Genomic DNA, 14,610 nt, shown 5'->3' with positions numbered 1-14,610 from the left:
TCAGTGGGGTTTATCAGCGGTTGGCATCCAACATTATGGTGCATTACCGCCACCTACTGTACTGGAGTGTGGGCCTGAGACAGGGAGAAACTAAATCCTACCTGCCAGCCCCGTTGCTCTTAAAAAAATATATATATATCTGAGACTATATCTAATGACGTTCTACTCAATATACTCTTTAAACTAATTTCCTGTATCCCCTTCTCCCTCATACTAGATCTCATCCTCTCTCTTTCCCTCTGATACTGCCCACACTGTAGCAATACATGCTCCACGGTCTCTGTTTCCTGTCAATAATCACACTTTCCTGTTGGATGCTTTCCTATCACATTTAAGGTCTTATTCAACTGGCTGTGTCCCACCCTTAATCTGGTAAAAAATAGCCTCCTCTCTTCTGTCCCTTCCTGCCGTCCTCCCCTCCCCGACTTTCCTCTGTACTTGAAATAAATGCCTTCCCTTATCTCTATTCCACTGCTCCTGCCATCTCTGCACCATCACTGTATATATCAGTCTTTTTGCCTCTGCCTCATTGAAACTTCAACATCCCCACTACTAAGTGCTTGTTTAGCCTGTTCATCAACTGCCTCATTCCCCTCCACCCCCACATGGGCTGGGACCCAAGTTAATCTTATCTGAATACCCATCTGTTTAATCCTGCCATGGGTTTGTAGCACCTCATAAAGCAGGTCTTGTCTGCTACGTGAGCTAAAGGACTGGAGACTCATTAACACTGCACATGAATCAGAGCAAATAACTACTCGGTCTTGTTTGACTTCCTCCTCCCACTGCAAGGCCAACAGTATGGCCATCAGCTCAGCCGTATATACAGCCAGAAGATCTGTCATACGTTTCCTGACTGCCACCCCACATTCCTGCACTACAAATGCTGACCCAGTATGTCCTGTTCTTGGATCTTTTGAACCATCTGTGTAAATTTTTCATACTGGCCCCCTGTGGGAATCAAACCCACAACCCTGGCGTTGCAAGCGCCATGCTCTACCAACTGAGCTACACGGTATGACGGTATTTGACGGTATTTTATGTTTTTAAATAATACAAGTTGAAAATGTGCTTTGAGTAGTGCGTGATCCTAGTGTGGCAACACATACATTCTAAGTGATTTCAATGGGTCTTTCTCTATTCTGATTGTTTTATACTGTTCAATGAAACTTCAACCAACATTTTTTCCCAGCATTTTCATCAATTTCTGCATTTCCTGCACTCATATGAGATCATTTTCACACTGCCACGTAGGGCTGCACGACATGGGCAAACAATCTAGGCCTTATTTTTAACCAAATGTTGCAATTGCAATTTGACTTGTGAGTTAAGAGCAAAATATTTGGGTGAACTGCTATAGTTATAATATAATAGTGGGCACTTTGAATACAGTGTTTGATATAACAAATGAAGATGCCAGGGAGGGGTTATTGTGACAGGATAGGAACCAAAGTGTTGACAAGTGTTTCCTAGGGGACCCTATGATATTTGGCTACATTGAACGATTTCTCTTAGCTATTTTATGTAGCTAACATATTCTTGCTTTTGGCTACATTTAAATGTTTTCTCTCATCTACTTAATGTAGCTAACATATTCTTGCTTCGCCTATTCCTCTTTGATTTAGAAGATACTGTTGCACAAAAAACATGCAGATGTTGGTCTACACCATCACTGGTATTATCAGGCTTTATAGGTAATTACGTTTGCTCTGACTACATTTATTTGGTGGCTAGCGATTAGCATTAGCGGCTAACAAGACTTACGCCCAACTTACTAAGAAAATACAAACTAGCAGTTTGCAGAAGTAAGAAACACAAACGAATAGTGTAATTATAGAATTCTAGTGGATTTATATTAAGAAGCAAAGTGAAAACAGCATCGTTGTCACTTTCATGTGATGCATTAACCATGCAGAGACTGAACGCAACTTTCTCGTGGTAGAGGAACAACAAATGCGGTCTTTGAGTGACAGGGGGCGGGGCTAGGTATGTGTGGAAAGCGGCACGGGGAGAGAGAGAGAGAGCAGAGAGAGATGACTCAAGTAGTTAAGTAAACTATAAAAATTGACGTTACACACGGTGTATCACATTTAACCAACCAAACCTTCAAATACTGTTATAGAAAGTAAAGTAAAAACCCAAACCGGTCTGTGCATCAATACCGGTATATCGTAAAATACGGTATAACGCCCAGCCCCAGTTCAAATTAATTTACATAATTCACATGGCAGAATACAATTGAACTCTGAATTGCATGATAAAATAAAAGAATAATTCAAAACGAACATACATTCAACATACATTTAAGGAACTATTGTTGTGGATGTTGTTATGAGTTGTAGGGGATGGATGATCTTTGAGCTTGTTCAGTTCTTGCTCTGACAGGTCTGAGTTCTTGTGAGTGGTGTGTTTTTCTTCCAGAGGTTGTGATGATGGGTGGTGGTAGGAAGTTCCTGTTGTCAGACTGGAGGAGATGATGGGCAAACTGGAGGCAGAGTGTTTGGTTCTTCTCTCAATCAGTGGGCAGAGGTTGAGGTTTGAGTGTGCTGATGTGTAGCTGCTGTATCATGGTCCAAGGATATTCCAGCATGCTCACTTCTGTATTTACTCCAATTGTCCAGTCACGGTTGAGGTGGGATAGTGTCATTCGGGGAAGCTGTATTCTAGTGCAGGCCCAAAGTTGCTTGTGTAGATGGTGATGAGGCCAGGTTTGGGAATGGAATCCATTTGGGAATGGAATGCCATGGGCATGTTCTACCAACTGAGCCACAGAGAACCACAAAGAGTTTCTGGATACCCTTTTCCACCTGCTGGTCCACGTCAGGTCATCCGGGATCCCAGCAGTTTAATATTAGATGTTGTTTGCAGAGTGTGTCCATTTAGGTACAGGGGTTCCAAAGGGGGTGGGTTGTTTGTAAAGCAAACATGCAGGACTATGCAATTGTTTGGGTTGAGATGCATGGAATGCTCATCCAGCTAGGAGCACATCTTTTCTAGACCGTGTTGAAGGCTGGAGAGCTGCCCCACCCTAATGCACTCTGCAATGTTCATGTCATCAATGTCTTTCCACCTGTGATCAAACTTCTGAAGTGCGCTGTCGATGAGGGCCAGGAAGATAAGGGGACCAATAAGTGTACCTTAAGTCACTCCACAGGTCAGATGTTGCCTCGTTGAAAGGGTGCCATAGGAAATCGCCCTCTGCTTCCATTTGGAAATGAAGCTACAGACCCAGGGGATAAGGGACTCTCTGACTCCTAGCTGAATCAGGCCCTTTGTTACCACTGTAAGGTCAACTTTGTTGAAGGCTTTAGCAAAATCTGCTGTTATTATAATGCATATATAATGGTCTTACTTGCATCAGTGGATTTTACATCATGTCTAGGAGGCTGACGAAGACATCTGTCGTCAACCTGCCCTTTTTGCATCCAAGCTGTCTTGGGTCAAGCTTGTGGCCGATGTTTTGCAGCATCCAATCGGTGGCAAAACTGTCAGCCACCTTAGCTCCAGTATTCCAGAATCGTTTCAGAGTTCTACAGCTGTAATGCCTGTAGAACCATTCAGACTGTGTTCATGATGATTCTTAATTATGTTTCTTAATTATATTTACTTCTGTTTCCAAGAAACCCAAGTTCCAGATGAGAAATGAAAGCCAGAAACAGCAGAGGTTCCATTACTCACGCTGGCAGTCTACTGAAAAAAATTAATGTCATTATGACGAATACAATTCCACAGTAGCCTGTGAAGTACAAATTTTTTTTGACAGATATAGTCACAATATATGTCTTTAAAGAAAAATTATAAATGCAGGCTAAAATATAATTTTTACCTTATCTAACTAAGAACATTTTCAAATAGAATATAGCCTATAGAATATAGCCTATATTTGTGACTTTATAAGTGTATTTAGATCACATCGATAAAATGACAGGATATCTTGTGGTTCACTAAGCGGTGTCATGTATGTTACTTAGATAACTGCATCCTCGTTCCACAACCTGTTCTGCAAAATGTTATGATTTTGCTTTGATTTTGCAATCTTTCTGGACTTGCGAGAGGAAGAGCGAACTGATAATGATGTTCCGCAACCAGAAAATACAGTGGTTATCGGCTATGATTTCCTCATCCAAGCTCAACACTGCCCGAGTGGCGCAGTGGTCTAAGGCACTGCGCCACTCGGCCACTGTGCCACTAGAGATCCTGGTTCGAATCCAGGCTCTGTCGTAGCCGGCCGCGACCGGGAGACCCATGGGGCGGCGCACAATTGGCCCAGCGTCGTCCAGGGTATGGGAGGGAATGGCCGGCAGGGATGTAGCTCAGTTGGTGGAGCATGGTGTTTGCAACGCCAGGGTTGTGGGTTCAATTCCCACGGGGGGCCAGTATGAAAAAAATTACAAATAATAATAATGTATGCACTCACTAACTGTAAGTCGCTCTGGATAAGAGCGTCTGCTAAATGACTAAAATGTAATGTAAATGTATAAGGTTTATCACACCCCGGGAACACAAAAAAAGTAACCCTAATGGAGTTACAGTCAGGTCCAAAATGATTGGCACCCTTAATAAAGATGAGAAAAAAACGACAGTATAATACAAATACTGAGCTATATTGTATGCTAAAAAATATGGGGAAATTATATTATTTTAGATGAATACAATTGCTTAGAGAAAAATATTTTGTTAATCAAGGCACCCGTTTTCAGTACCTTTCAATACCTCACCTTGCGAGGATAACAGCACTGAGCCTTTTCCTAAAATGTTTTATGAGATTGGAGAACACATTGGGTGGGATCTTAGACCATTCATCCATAGAGAATCTTTCCAGATCCTTGATAACCTTCGTCTGTGCTTATGGACTGCCCTCTTCACTTCAAACCACAGGTTTTCAATGGGGTTCTAGTCCGGAGAAGATGAGATGGCCATTGCTAAATGTTGATTTGGTGGTCAATTACCAATTTCTTTGTGGATTTTGACATGTGCTTGGGTTAATTTTCTTGCTGGAAGATCCACTTGCGGCCAAGTGTCAGCCTCCTGGCAGAGGCAACCAGGTTTTTGGCTAAAATGTTCTGGTGCTGGGAAAGTTTATAATGCCGCTGAGCGCATCTTTATCAAGGATGCCAATAATTTTGTACCTTACTGTACGCTGTGGTGGTGGGGCTGCTTGCGTCACGTGTCGCCATGACCCTGTGGGCTGATCCCTAAATGCTGTGGAGGTCCTCTACTCCACTAGGAGCTAAAAGAAAAGTAAGTTATATGTATGTCACTCACCACCAACCACTATATGACTTTACAAATCTTATTGAAATTACAGCTTGAATACTCAGTGTCTTTTTTCCCTTAATGGCCCCTGTATGCACTCAAATTGTACAACTGATATACAAAGCATTTGCCACAATGGTTGTGTAAATATTTGTGCCAAACAACTTGTGTGCAATGTGTTGTACAACCTGAGCGTGTATGTGTTTGTTTTTCAGGTTGAAGTTGCTAGCTGTCCATCCAGCCCTCCTCAATAGTAGGAGTAAGAAGAATGATATCAAATCAAATGTGTGTATGTATTTACAGGTATGTTATTTCAATATGATCCTATGAACACATCTGAAGTCAGATGTGTCTTCTACATAAAACATTGAATTTCATTGATAGGACCATGGGAAAGGTGGGTCCCCATAAACCATGTTATACACTGATTGAACTCATAAACCATATAAACAATTACAGTATGTGTGGGTGGGTGTGTGTGAGAACAGTTCATATATGAAAAAGTACCAGATTAAATAAAACCAATTTTATGAAACCCTTGACTAAGACTGTTGAATCCCTGATAGTGAAAATAGCATGAGAACAAATTCTTGTTCCTTAATAGACTGATTGCTTTGTGAGGTTCACCCAACCTTTTGTTGGTGTCTCCATATTCTCAGAAAGGGGGACATTGGCGAATATGAATAGATAAGACCTGACAAAATACTAACTCTATATCCTATGGTCTACATCCTGGGGTTTACCAAGGACCTCCTCCAGTATTACTGCCATCACCACAGCAGCCAGATGATAACTGCCGATGCAAGACTCCAAGCCAAGCATACCGCAAGCCAAACATGTTGAATAGCAGGTTTATTCATAGGGTCACAGTCATCACGTGACTCCCTGATTGATTACAATGAAAACCTTGTAGACTGATATAGGACATTTTTATCCAAAGCTGAATGGTTTTAAACTGCATTTTTCTCATGATGTTTAGCATGTGTCAAATAAATCAAGTTGGGAACCACTATGCTTGATTCTCCAAACATGTTTAACCCATCATGTGACACATGTCCATATTCTCATTACATAAAGGGCTGTGAAAACAATGAACACACAATATATTTGGGGATTTAAACCATAAATATGAATCACTGTTGATCCATCCTGTTCTGATCTAATGAGATGATTGTAGGATCTTATATGCCTTTCCCAGTCATAGAGGACAGAAACATGCAGCTGTACACCTCTCTGAAGACCACTACTGAATTGGGGGTAGGATATTGTGGTAGTACATACATTTTACACAGATTAGGATTAGGTGTGATATTTCATGTCAGACACTTCAATGCCACTTTTCTCAACATCTTAGAATGTTGTTAATTAGCTATTTTTAAGCTAATATGATTTGTGATATTTTGATAGAGGGCTGAAAACCTCAGCTGAATGGGTTACAACTGACAATTTCTCACTAGATATCGCCTCTTACACAGATCACAGGTTTGGATTAGGCGTGATATTCCATGTCAGACTCTTCAATGCCACTTTTCTCAACATCTTAGACCCCAAAGGTTGCCAGGTCAAGCTGGTCCTTGTACATCCATTAAAATAGACATTTAAACAGTCATGGGAAAAATAGGGTGGTGCAAAAACATGTAAAAAAATGTGTAGTCTTCAGTGAATAACATAAAATCCCACTTTTCTGTGTGCAATAGCTTACCAAAAGTATCAACAATTTAACGTGACCTTATGGTGAGAGTGAGAGTGACAGATGTAATGATGAAGTGTGACGATTGGATTATTAGATACATTCTTTAATTTAAGTTCTCTCTGTTCTCATACAATAGCTTGAAAAAACAACCCCAATATAAATGAAGCAAAGGTCCATTGGTTTCTATCTACACTGTGAAAAACATATCCACCTCTGGCTTTGTATTCACACACATCTATTAAGCAACTAAAACTGTGGGCTAACTGAGACCTCTGTGGGTTAACTGAGACCTATTCTTAGTTCTTGGAGGAACGGCCCTGCATGTAAGTCCATTTCTTGTGAGTTATTAGCTACACTATCTGTTGTACAGAAACTATTCCACAATGGGTGGTGCCACATACACATAGTTCTGCAGTGGACTTCTCATGCTATAAAAACACCTGTTGCCAGTCAACATGCATGAGGACCTGTCTGTCTGTCCTCTGATCATGCAGGTAATGTCAGTGGATAAATCCTCTATATGTTGTCAAGGGGGAAGGATAATGACGATAAAAAAAAACACATGTTAAGAAATACAAAGATAAAAAAAAAGCAGACTTAATATTTTTAAAAGCATGAGTAAAAACACTGTCCAAGCTCTGTCTCACTCCCAAAATAATATCACCCAGGAAATCAAACAAAAATGTACGACACCTTTCCTTAAGCTTTCCTCTCCTTCTTTCCTTTCCTCTCTTCTCCTCTCTCAGCTCATCCTCCACTCACCCCAATCTAGGTGAAGTGACCTTCTCCTTTGGCAATGGCATCATGGAGTCCCTCTTCCCTCCTCCCCACCCTGGGTTCTTAACATGCCTGCACCATCTGGTGGCGGGACGCTGGAACAACAACTCTGTGTTCCGGGCCAGACTGGGGAGTTTCTCTGGACTCTATATGTAAATAGTGGGAAAGTCAGTGGTTGCCACACTCCAGTTGGCCCGGGCGATCAAACGCAGCTGATTGGATGGCAGCAGTAGGAACAGTTGGCCAGGGGTCTCGTTCTGCCCCGACGGACCGCACTCTGGGAGCAGCCCCCCTCAACTGGAGACTGAAACAGAGAGACGGAGAGTTCAGGAGCAGACACATTGTGATCTTGGAAATCAAAGCTCTTTACTGAAACTTTACTAATTTTAGTGAGTGAGAACTATCATAGTTTTACTAAGTGAGACACTTGTTTTGCTATTCTACTACATGTCATCCTAATGGATGGTGCTGTGAGCCACTGACCTGTGTGTTCCTCCTCGACCAGCAGCAGGTGTCTTCTACAGGGGCTGGGCAGAGTGGTCTGGCTGGGAGGCTCCTGACTGGTCCCCAACTGGAGACGCCTCATGTGACGGACCACCACTATGGCATTAAACGCTTGCTGCAGGACAGCCCCTCAGTAACCCGGCTGTTAGCAGCACGGCCTCCCCGGCCACCCCGGTTTCCAGAGAACCCCGCATACCTCCCCCGGAACGCTTCGCTGGAGAGTCAGGAACCTGTCGGGCATTTCTCGCTCAGTGTTTGCTCATCATCGAGCTGCAGCCCTCCTCCTTCCCCTCCGACTGCTCTAAGAGAGCGTACCTCATCACGCTGATGTCCGGGAGGGCTCTCGCCTGGACTACGGCAGTGTGGGAACAACAGTCGGCCGTATGCTTCAGTCTGGAGGAGTTCATGCAGGAGGTAAAGAAGGTTTTCGATGCTCCATTTTCCGGGAGAGAGGCTGCCCAGAAGTTACTCCAGCTTCGGCAAGAATCCCGCAGTGTGGAAGACTATGCAGTGGATTTCGGCACGTTAGCAGCTGAGTGTGCCTGGAACCCGGAAGCGCTGTTCGACACGTTCCTGCACAGAGTATCGGAGAAAGTTAAGGATGAGCTTGCTGCCTGGGAACTACCGATGGATCTTGACTCACTCATCGCCTTGACCATTCGGATCGATGGGCGACTACGGGAACGAAGGAAGGAGAGGAAGTCCGATTCCACCTCGCCTCCGAGGCATCCCGGAAGTCCCCAACGGCTCCGTTGCCGAGAGAACCTGAGGCTACCCGAGTTCCCCCGAGAGTCTCCGAAGTCTGCCAATTCACCTCTTCCCAAGCCGATGCAACTAGGCAGAGCTAGGCTGTCTCCAGCCGAATGGCAATACAGGCTTCACACGAAGAGTTGCCTGTAATGCGGGACTACTGGTCATTTTGTGTCCATCTGTCTACTAAAAGACCAGGCTCACCGGTAGGAGCGAGTACTCTGGTGGGCCATACGGATAACGTTTCATCTCCCCTTACTCGCACCCCCTTTCATGCCATCGTGCTGTGGGGGAACCAGTCAAAATCTCTCTGAGGTACTCATCAACTCTGGTGCTGATGAGAGCTTTATGGACGCTACCCTTGCGTCCGAGCTGGGCATCCCCACTCACCCCCTCTCCATTCCCAGCTGAACGGGCGTTCTATAGGCCGGGTCACCCACAATACCACCCCCATCAACCTACAAGTATCAGGGAACCACAGCGAGACGATCCAATTCCTGCTAATTAAGTCTCCTCAGGTTCCCGTGGTATTGGGTTTCTTTTGGCGACACAACCCCCAGGAAGACCTGGTCTACTGGTGCCATCATGGGCTGGAGCCCGTTCTGCCACGCTCATTGCCTGAAGTCAGCGCAGCCGGCCCCGGGACGTCTTCCTGGGGGCTCGGAAGTTGCCTCGGACCTCTCCACCATTCCCGCGGAGCACCAGGACCTCTGGGAGGTGTTCAGTAAAGCCCGGGCCACTTCGCTTCCGCCGCACCCACCCTACGACTGCGGAATCTACCTTCTCCCAGGCACCACTCTGCCCCGGGGACGACTGTACTCGCTGTCGTGTCCAGAGACCAAGGCCATGGAGACCTACATTGAGGACTCCCTAGCTGCCGGGTTCATCCGTCCTTCTGCCTCCCCCGCCGGTGGAGATGAAAGACAAAACCCTGCGCCCGTGCATCGACTACCGGGGCCTCAACAACATCACGGTGAAGAACCCCTACCCGCTACCACTCATCTCATTGGCCTTCGAGCCGCTCCAGGGGGCCAACGTGTTCTCCAAGCTGGACCTACGGAACGCCTACCAGCTGGTGCGGTTAAGGGAGGGAGACGAGTGGAAAACTGCCTTCAACATGGCCAGCGGTCACTACGAGTATCTGGTCATGCCATTTGGCCTTAACAATGCTCCAGCTGTGTCCAGGACCTGGTTAATGATGTTCTCTGCGACATGTTGAACCGGTTCGTCTTCGTCTACCTCGATGACATCCTCGTCTTCTCCCACTCCACCCAAGAACATGAGCTCAGGTCCGACAGGTCCTCCAATGCCTCCTGGAGAACCAGCTTTTTGTGAAAGCGGAGAAATGCGAATTCCATCGCTCCACCATCCCCTTCCTGGGCTACATCATTGCTGCAGGGAGTGTACAGATGGATCCCGGGAAGGTGAGAGCGATGGTGGATTGGCTCCACCCTACGTCCAGAGTGCAGCTGCAACGTGTCCAGATAACCGGATGTTTGTTCCTGACACTGTCCGCTACCCGGTCCTGGAGTGGCTTGCCTGCCACCCGGGATCCCGTCGGACCCTGGCCTTTGTGCGACAACGCTTTTGGTGGCCTACCATGGTTCCTGACGTCTCCGCGTTCATCGCCGCCTGCACGATCTGTGTGCAGAACAAGACTCCTCGGCAAGCTCCGGCTGGTCTCCTCCTACCTCTGCCTGTTTCTGCCACCGTCCTTGGTCTCACATATCCCTGGACCCTGTCACGGGTCTTCCCCCGTCTGATGGCAACACCACCAGTGACATGGAGGCGGCAGGATAACTGTAAGGGTACCACCACACATTCCTTTAGATGTTGATGTACTGAACGAACAGCACCACCAGCAGGTAGAGGAAGAACAGGAACTCAAACAGCCGGCTGAACTCAAACAGACCCACACAGCTAGTGCTCCTAGATGGAGGGGGACATACAGGTAGTGGGGTTAGTGTGTGTGTGTTTGTGGTGCAGTGTGAGTTGGCTACAGGAATAAGCCTAGGTGTCTGTAGCCTAGATTTGTGCTCTTGCCAACTCCATTGCTGTCATTGTCAAGCCAAACATTTGGCATCACCATGAGTGACAAGGAAATGGCATGATGGCACAAACAGACTGGGACTCAGGCTAAGGTCTGCAACAGCGAGGAATGTGTGTGAGAGTGAGAGAATGTGCACAAGAGCATGTTGTGGCGAAAACAGAACAGTGGAAGACATCTCTCCTCCTCCTCGCCATACCTTCTTACCCCTCAGGGCAAATATTTAAGAGAAGGTAAATAATCTCTACTCCCCCTCAGTCACATCAATTATTTATCTGACTAACCTAACCTTTATTTTGATGTGAGAGAATATTAAAAGGCAGGTATCTTACATCACAGTCACGATGGGAAGGAAGAAGATATGACCGTCTTATGGTGGTTGCAGACTGATAGTCAACTTCTTAAAGAATGGCGCCGGAGGAGATGGCTGCCGTTTTACGGGCTCTAACCAATTGTGCTATTGTGTGTGTTTTTTCTCGTTATTTGTAACTTATTTTGTACATAATGTTTCTGCCACCGTCTCTTATGACCGAAAAGAGCTTCTGGATATCAGGACAGCGATTACTCAACTCGTACTGGATGAAGATTTTTTCTTCAATGAGTTGGACGCGAAGGATTTTCTTCAGACACCCGACAAGGCCCAAATCCCCGTAATTCGCATGTGAAAGAGACGGAGATATCGGGGACATAGGTCGTGGTGCTTTGTAAGGATCTGACGGCGAGTGATTAATCTGCCTCTACCATCAGTCCTATTAGCCAACGTACAATCATTGGATAACAAAATAGACAAACTACGATCACGGATATCCTACCAACGAGACATTAAAAACTGTAATATCTTATGTTTCACCGACTCGTGGCTGAACGACGACATGGATAACATACAGCTGATATACGCTGCATCGGCAAGATAGAACAGCTGCCTCTGGTAAGACAAGGGGTGGCGGTCTGTGTATATTTGTAAACAACAGTTGGTGCACAAAATCGAATATTAAGGAAGTCTCAAGGTTTTGCTAGCCTGAGGTAGAGTATCTCATGATAAGCTGTGGACCACACTATTTACCAAGAGAGTTTTCATCTATATTTTTCGTAGCTGTCTATTTACCACGTGCTCAGTCCCCTCCTGTATTCCCTGTTCACCCATGACTTCATGGCCAGGCACGACTCCAACACCATCATTAAGTGTTGCCGACGACACAACAGTGGTAGGCCTGATCACTGACAACGATGAGACAGCCTATAGGGAGGAGGTCAGAGACCTGGCCGTGTGGTGCCAGTATAACAATCTCTCCCTCAACGTGAACAAGACAAAGGAGATGATTGTGGACTACAGGAAAAAGAGGACTGAGCACGCCCCCATTCTCATCGACAGGGCTGTAGTGGAGCCGTTTGAGAGCTTCAAGTTCCTTGGTGTCCACATCACCAACAAACTATCATGGTCCAAACACACCAAGACAGTCGTGAAGAGGGCACGACAAAGCCTATTCCCCCTCAGGAGACTGAAAAGATTTGGCATGGGTCCTCAGATCCTCAAAAAGATATATAGCTGCACCATCGAGAGCATCCTGACTGGTTGCATCACTGCCTGGTATGGCAACTGCTCGGCCTCCGACCGCAAGGCACTACAGAGGGTAGTGCATATGGCCCAGTACATCACTGGGGCCAAGCTTCCTGCCATACAGGACCTCTATACCAGGCGGTGTCTCAGGAAGGCCCTAAAAATTGTGCCAAGTCTAGGTCCAAAAGGCTTCTTAACAGCTTCTACCCCCAAGCCATAAGACTCCTGAACAGCTAATCAAATGGCTACCCGTATGATATATGGAGTGGCAGTGGCTAGTAAGCCGGTGACGACGAACGCCGAAGCCTGCCCGAACAAGGAGAGGAGGCAGCTTCGGAGGAAGTCGTGACAGTTATTTTAATAAATTGCTGCTCTTTAGTTATTTTAGTAGTAGGCCTAATGTTATGAATAGAGATGATGTGATTAATTGCTAGATCTACTTCCCTTACAAAAATGTACCATGGTAGTACAATTAAAAAAAGACCATGGTACTATTATGTTTTTTTCATCACTACCATGGCAGGAAAATACCATGGTACTAGTGCAAATAAAATTGTATTTTCCATGGTATTTGCACCAGTACCATGGTATATTTCTGCCATGGTAGTGACAAAAAAAACAGTTTTGTGACCAAAAACGTAGTAATTTATGGTACTGAGCGCAATACCGGAATGGAAACCCAATGCACCCTGATCACCTCCAGCGCACCTGCACCTCATCATCTCATCACCACCCCTATATAGCCCTGGTCTGTTCACTGTTGTGTTGTGTGTGATTGTTAGTGTAATGTTGTGTACTCGCTCTTTGTTGTTCTCTTGCTCAGTGTTAAGTAAACCTTTACATTGTTGATTCCTGCGTCTGCGTCCTGCCTCTTCGTATCCTCAGAACTCATCACAGCAAATAGCACTGCTGGGTCATTTCAAGTCATAGTCAATCGATCAATAATATAATACTCTTAGCAAACAATTTCATTTTTAATTTACAATATGTAGAATCTATGAGAATAGAAAGGTTCAGAACTTTTGTGAAACAACACAGTTGAAAAATATATGGCAAATAAAAATCAAAACTGGATGGTGTTCAGAGATAGATGGGAGGGATTGATTGGAGCTGAAGGATGGGACTAAAAACAAACAAAAGATAACTATTGTAAAATATACTGTGTCCGTAAAATGTATATAGTATGTATAAGCTGGAAGTATAAGCCTAAGTGTTGTTGTCCATTAGGGGAGGAATGGTAGGGTTAGGGGAAAATAATAAAGCAAAATATATTTTTTAAATCTATATATTTACAAAAAAATATATGGGTGATTGGAAATGATGCAGACAATTACATTGATGGAAGCCACAATCTATCGGCAATATTAAAGCTGATCTACCCCCTAAAAAAACATATTTGTGTCCCTTCCCCACTTCTAAAACCAAAGTTGCGCCCATGTATCTATCTATACCCTTTGTAATGATTTATTGATCTCATCCATGATGTGTCGCAAGCTAAATGCAAAAAAACATAAACCAATCCTTTGGACAAATGAGAGTAGAGCTATTGAGTTCGGACGTCCACACACATCGATATATGGCATTGTGTTGGCAGCCATATTGGATTTTCTATCCGGTGATGTCCCTGGAACCTGGACCACGTTATACCTCGTTTGCACATCTACAAATCTTTTTGTCATGTTAGGGTGCTAAAGCACTGCCAAATGAGTGCACGAAATTGACATGAGCAGGTGTACAGATGCAATTATTGCTTGCAAATATTAAGTTACAAGTTTGCGAATGCCATTACAATTACACATTTGTTTTGTTCATGTTCACAACTCGTAAATTACACGTTTGAGAATGTTTACAACTACATATGATTCGTTTACAACTCATCAGTTACACACTTGGAAATTGTTTACAACTACACATTTATTTTACCCTCAAATCATTGTCAATGATTTACCTCCATATATTTCAGTGTGATTTTGGCATAACATGAGGGCCATTCTGATGTAGTTTAACTTCTTCAAAACTTCCCTT

Source organism: Coregonus lavaretus (genome assembly GCF_964263955.1).
Source record: "Coregonus lavaretus genome assembly, chromosome: 25".
Classification (NCBI taxonomy): domain Eukaryota; kingdom Metazoa; phylum Chordata; class Actinopteri; order Salmoniformes; family Salmonidae; genus Coregonus; species Coregonus lavaretus.
This window is presented reverse-complemented; position numbering follows the sequence as displayed.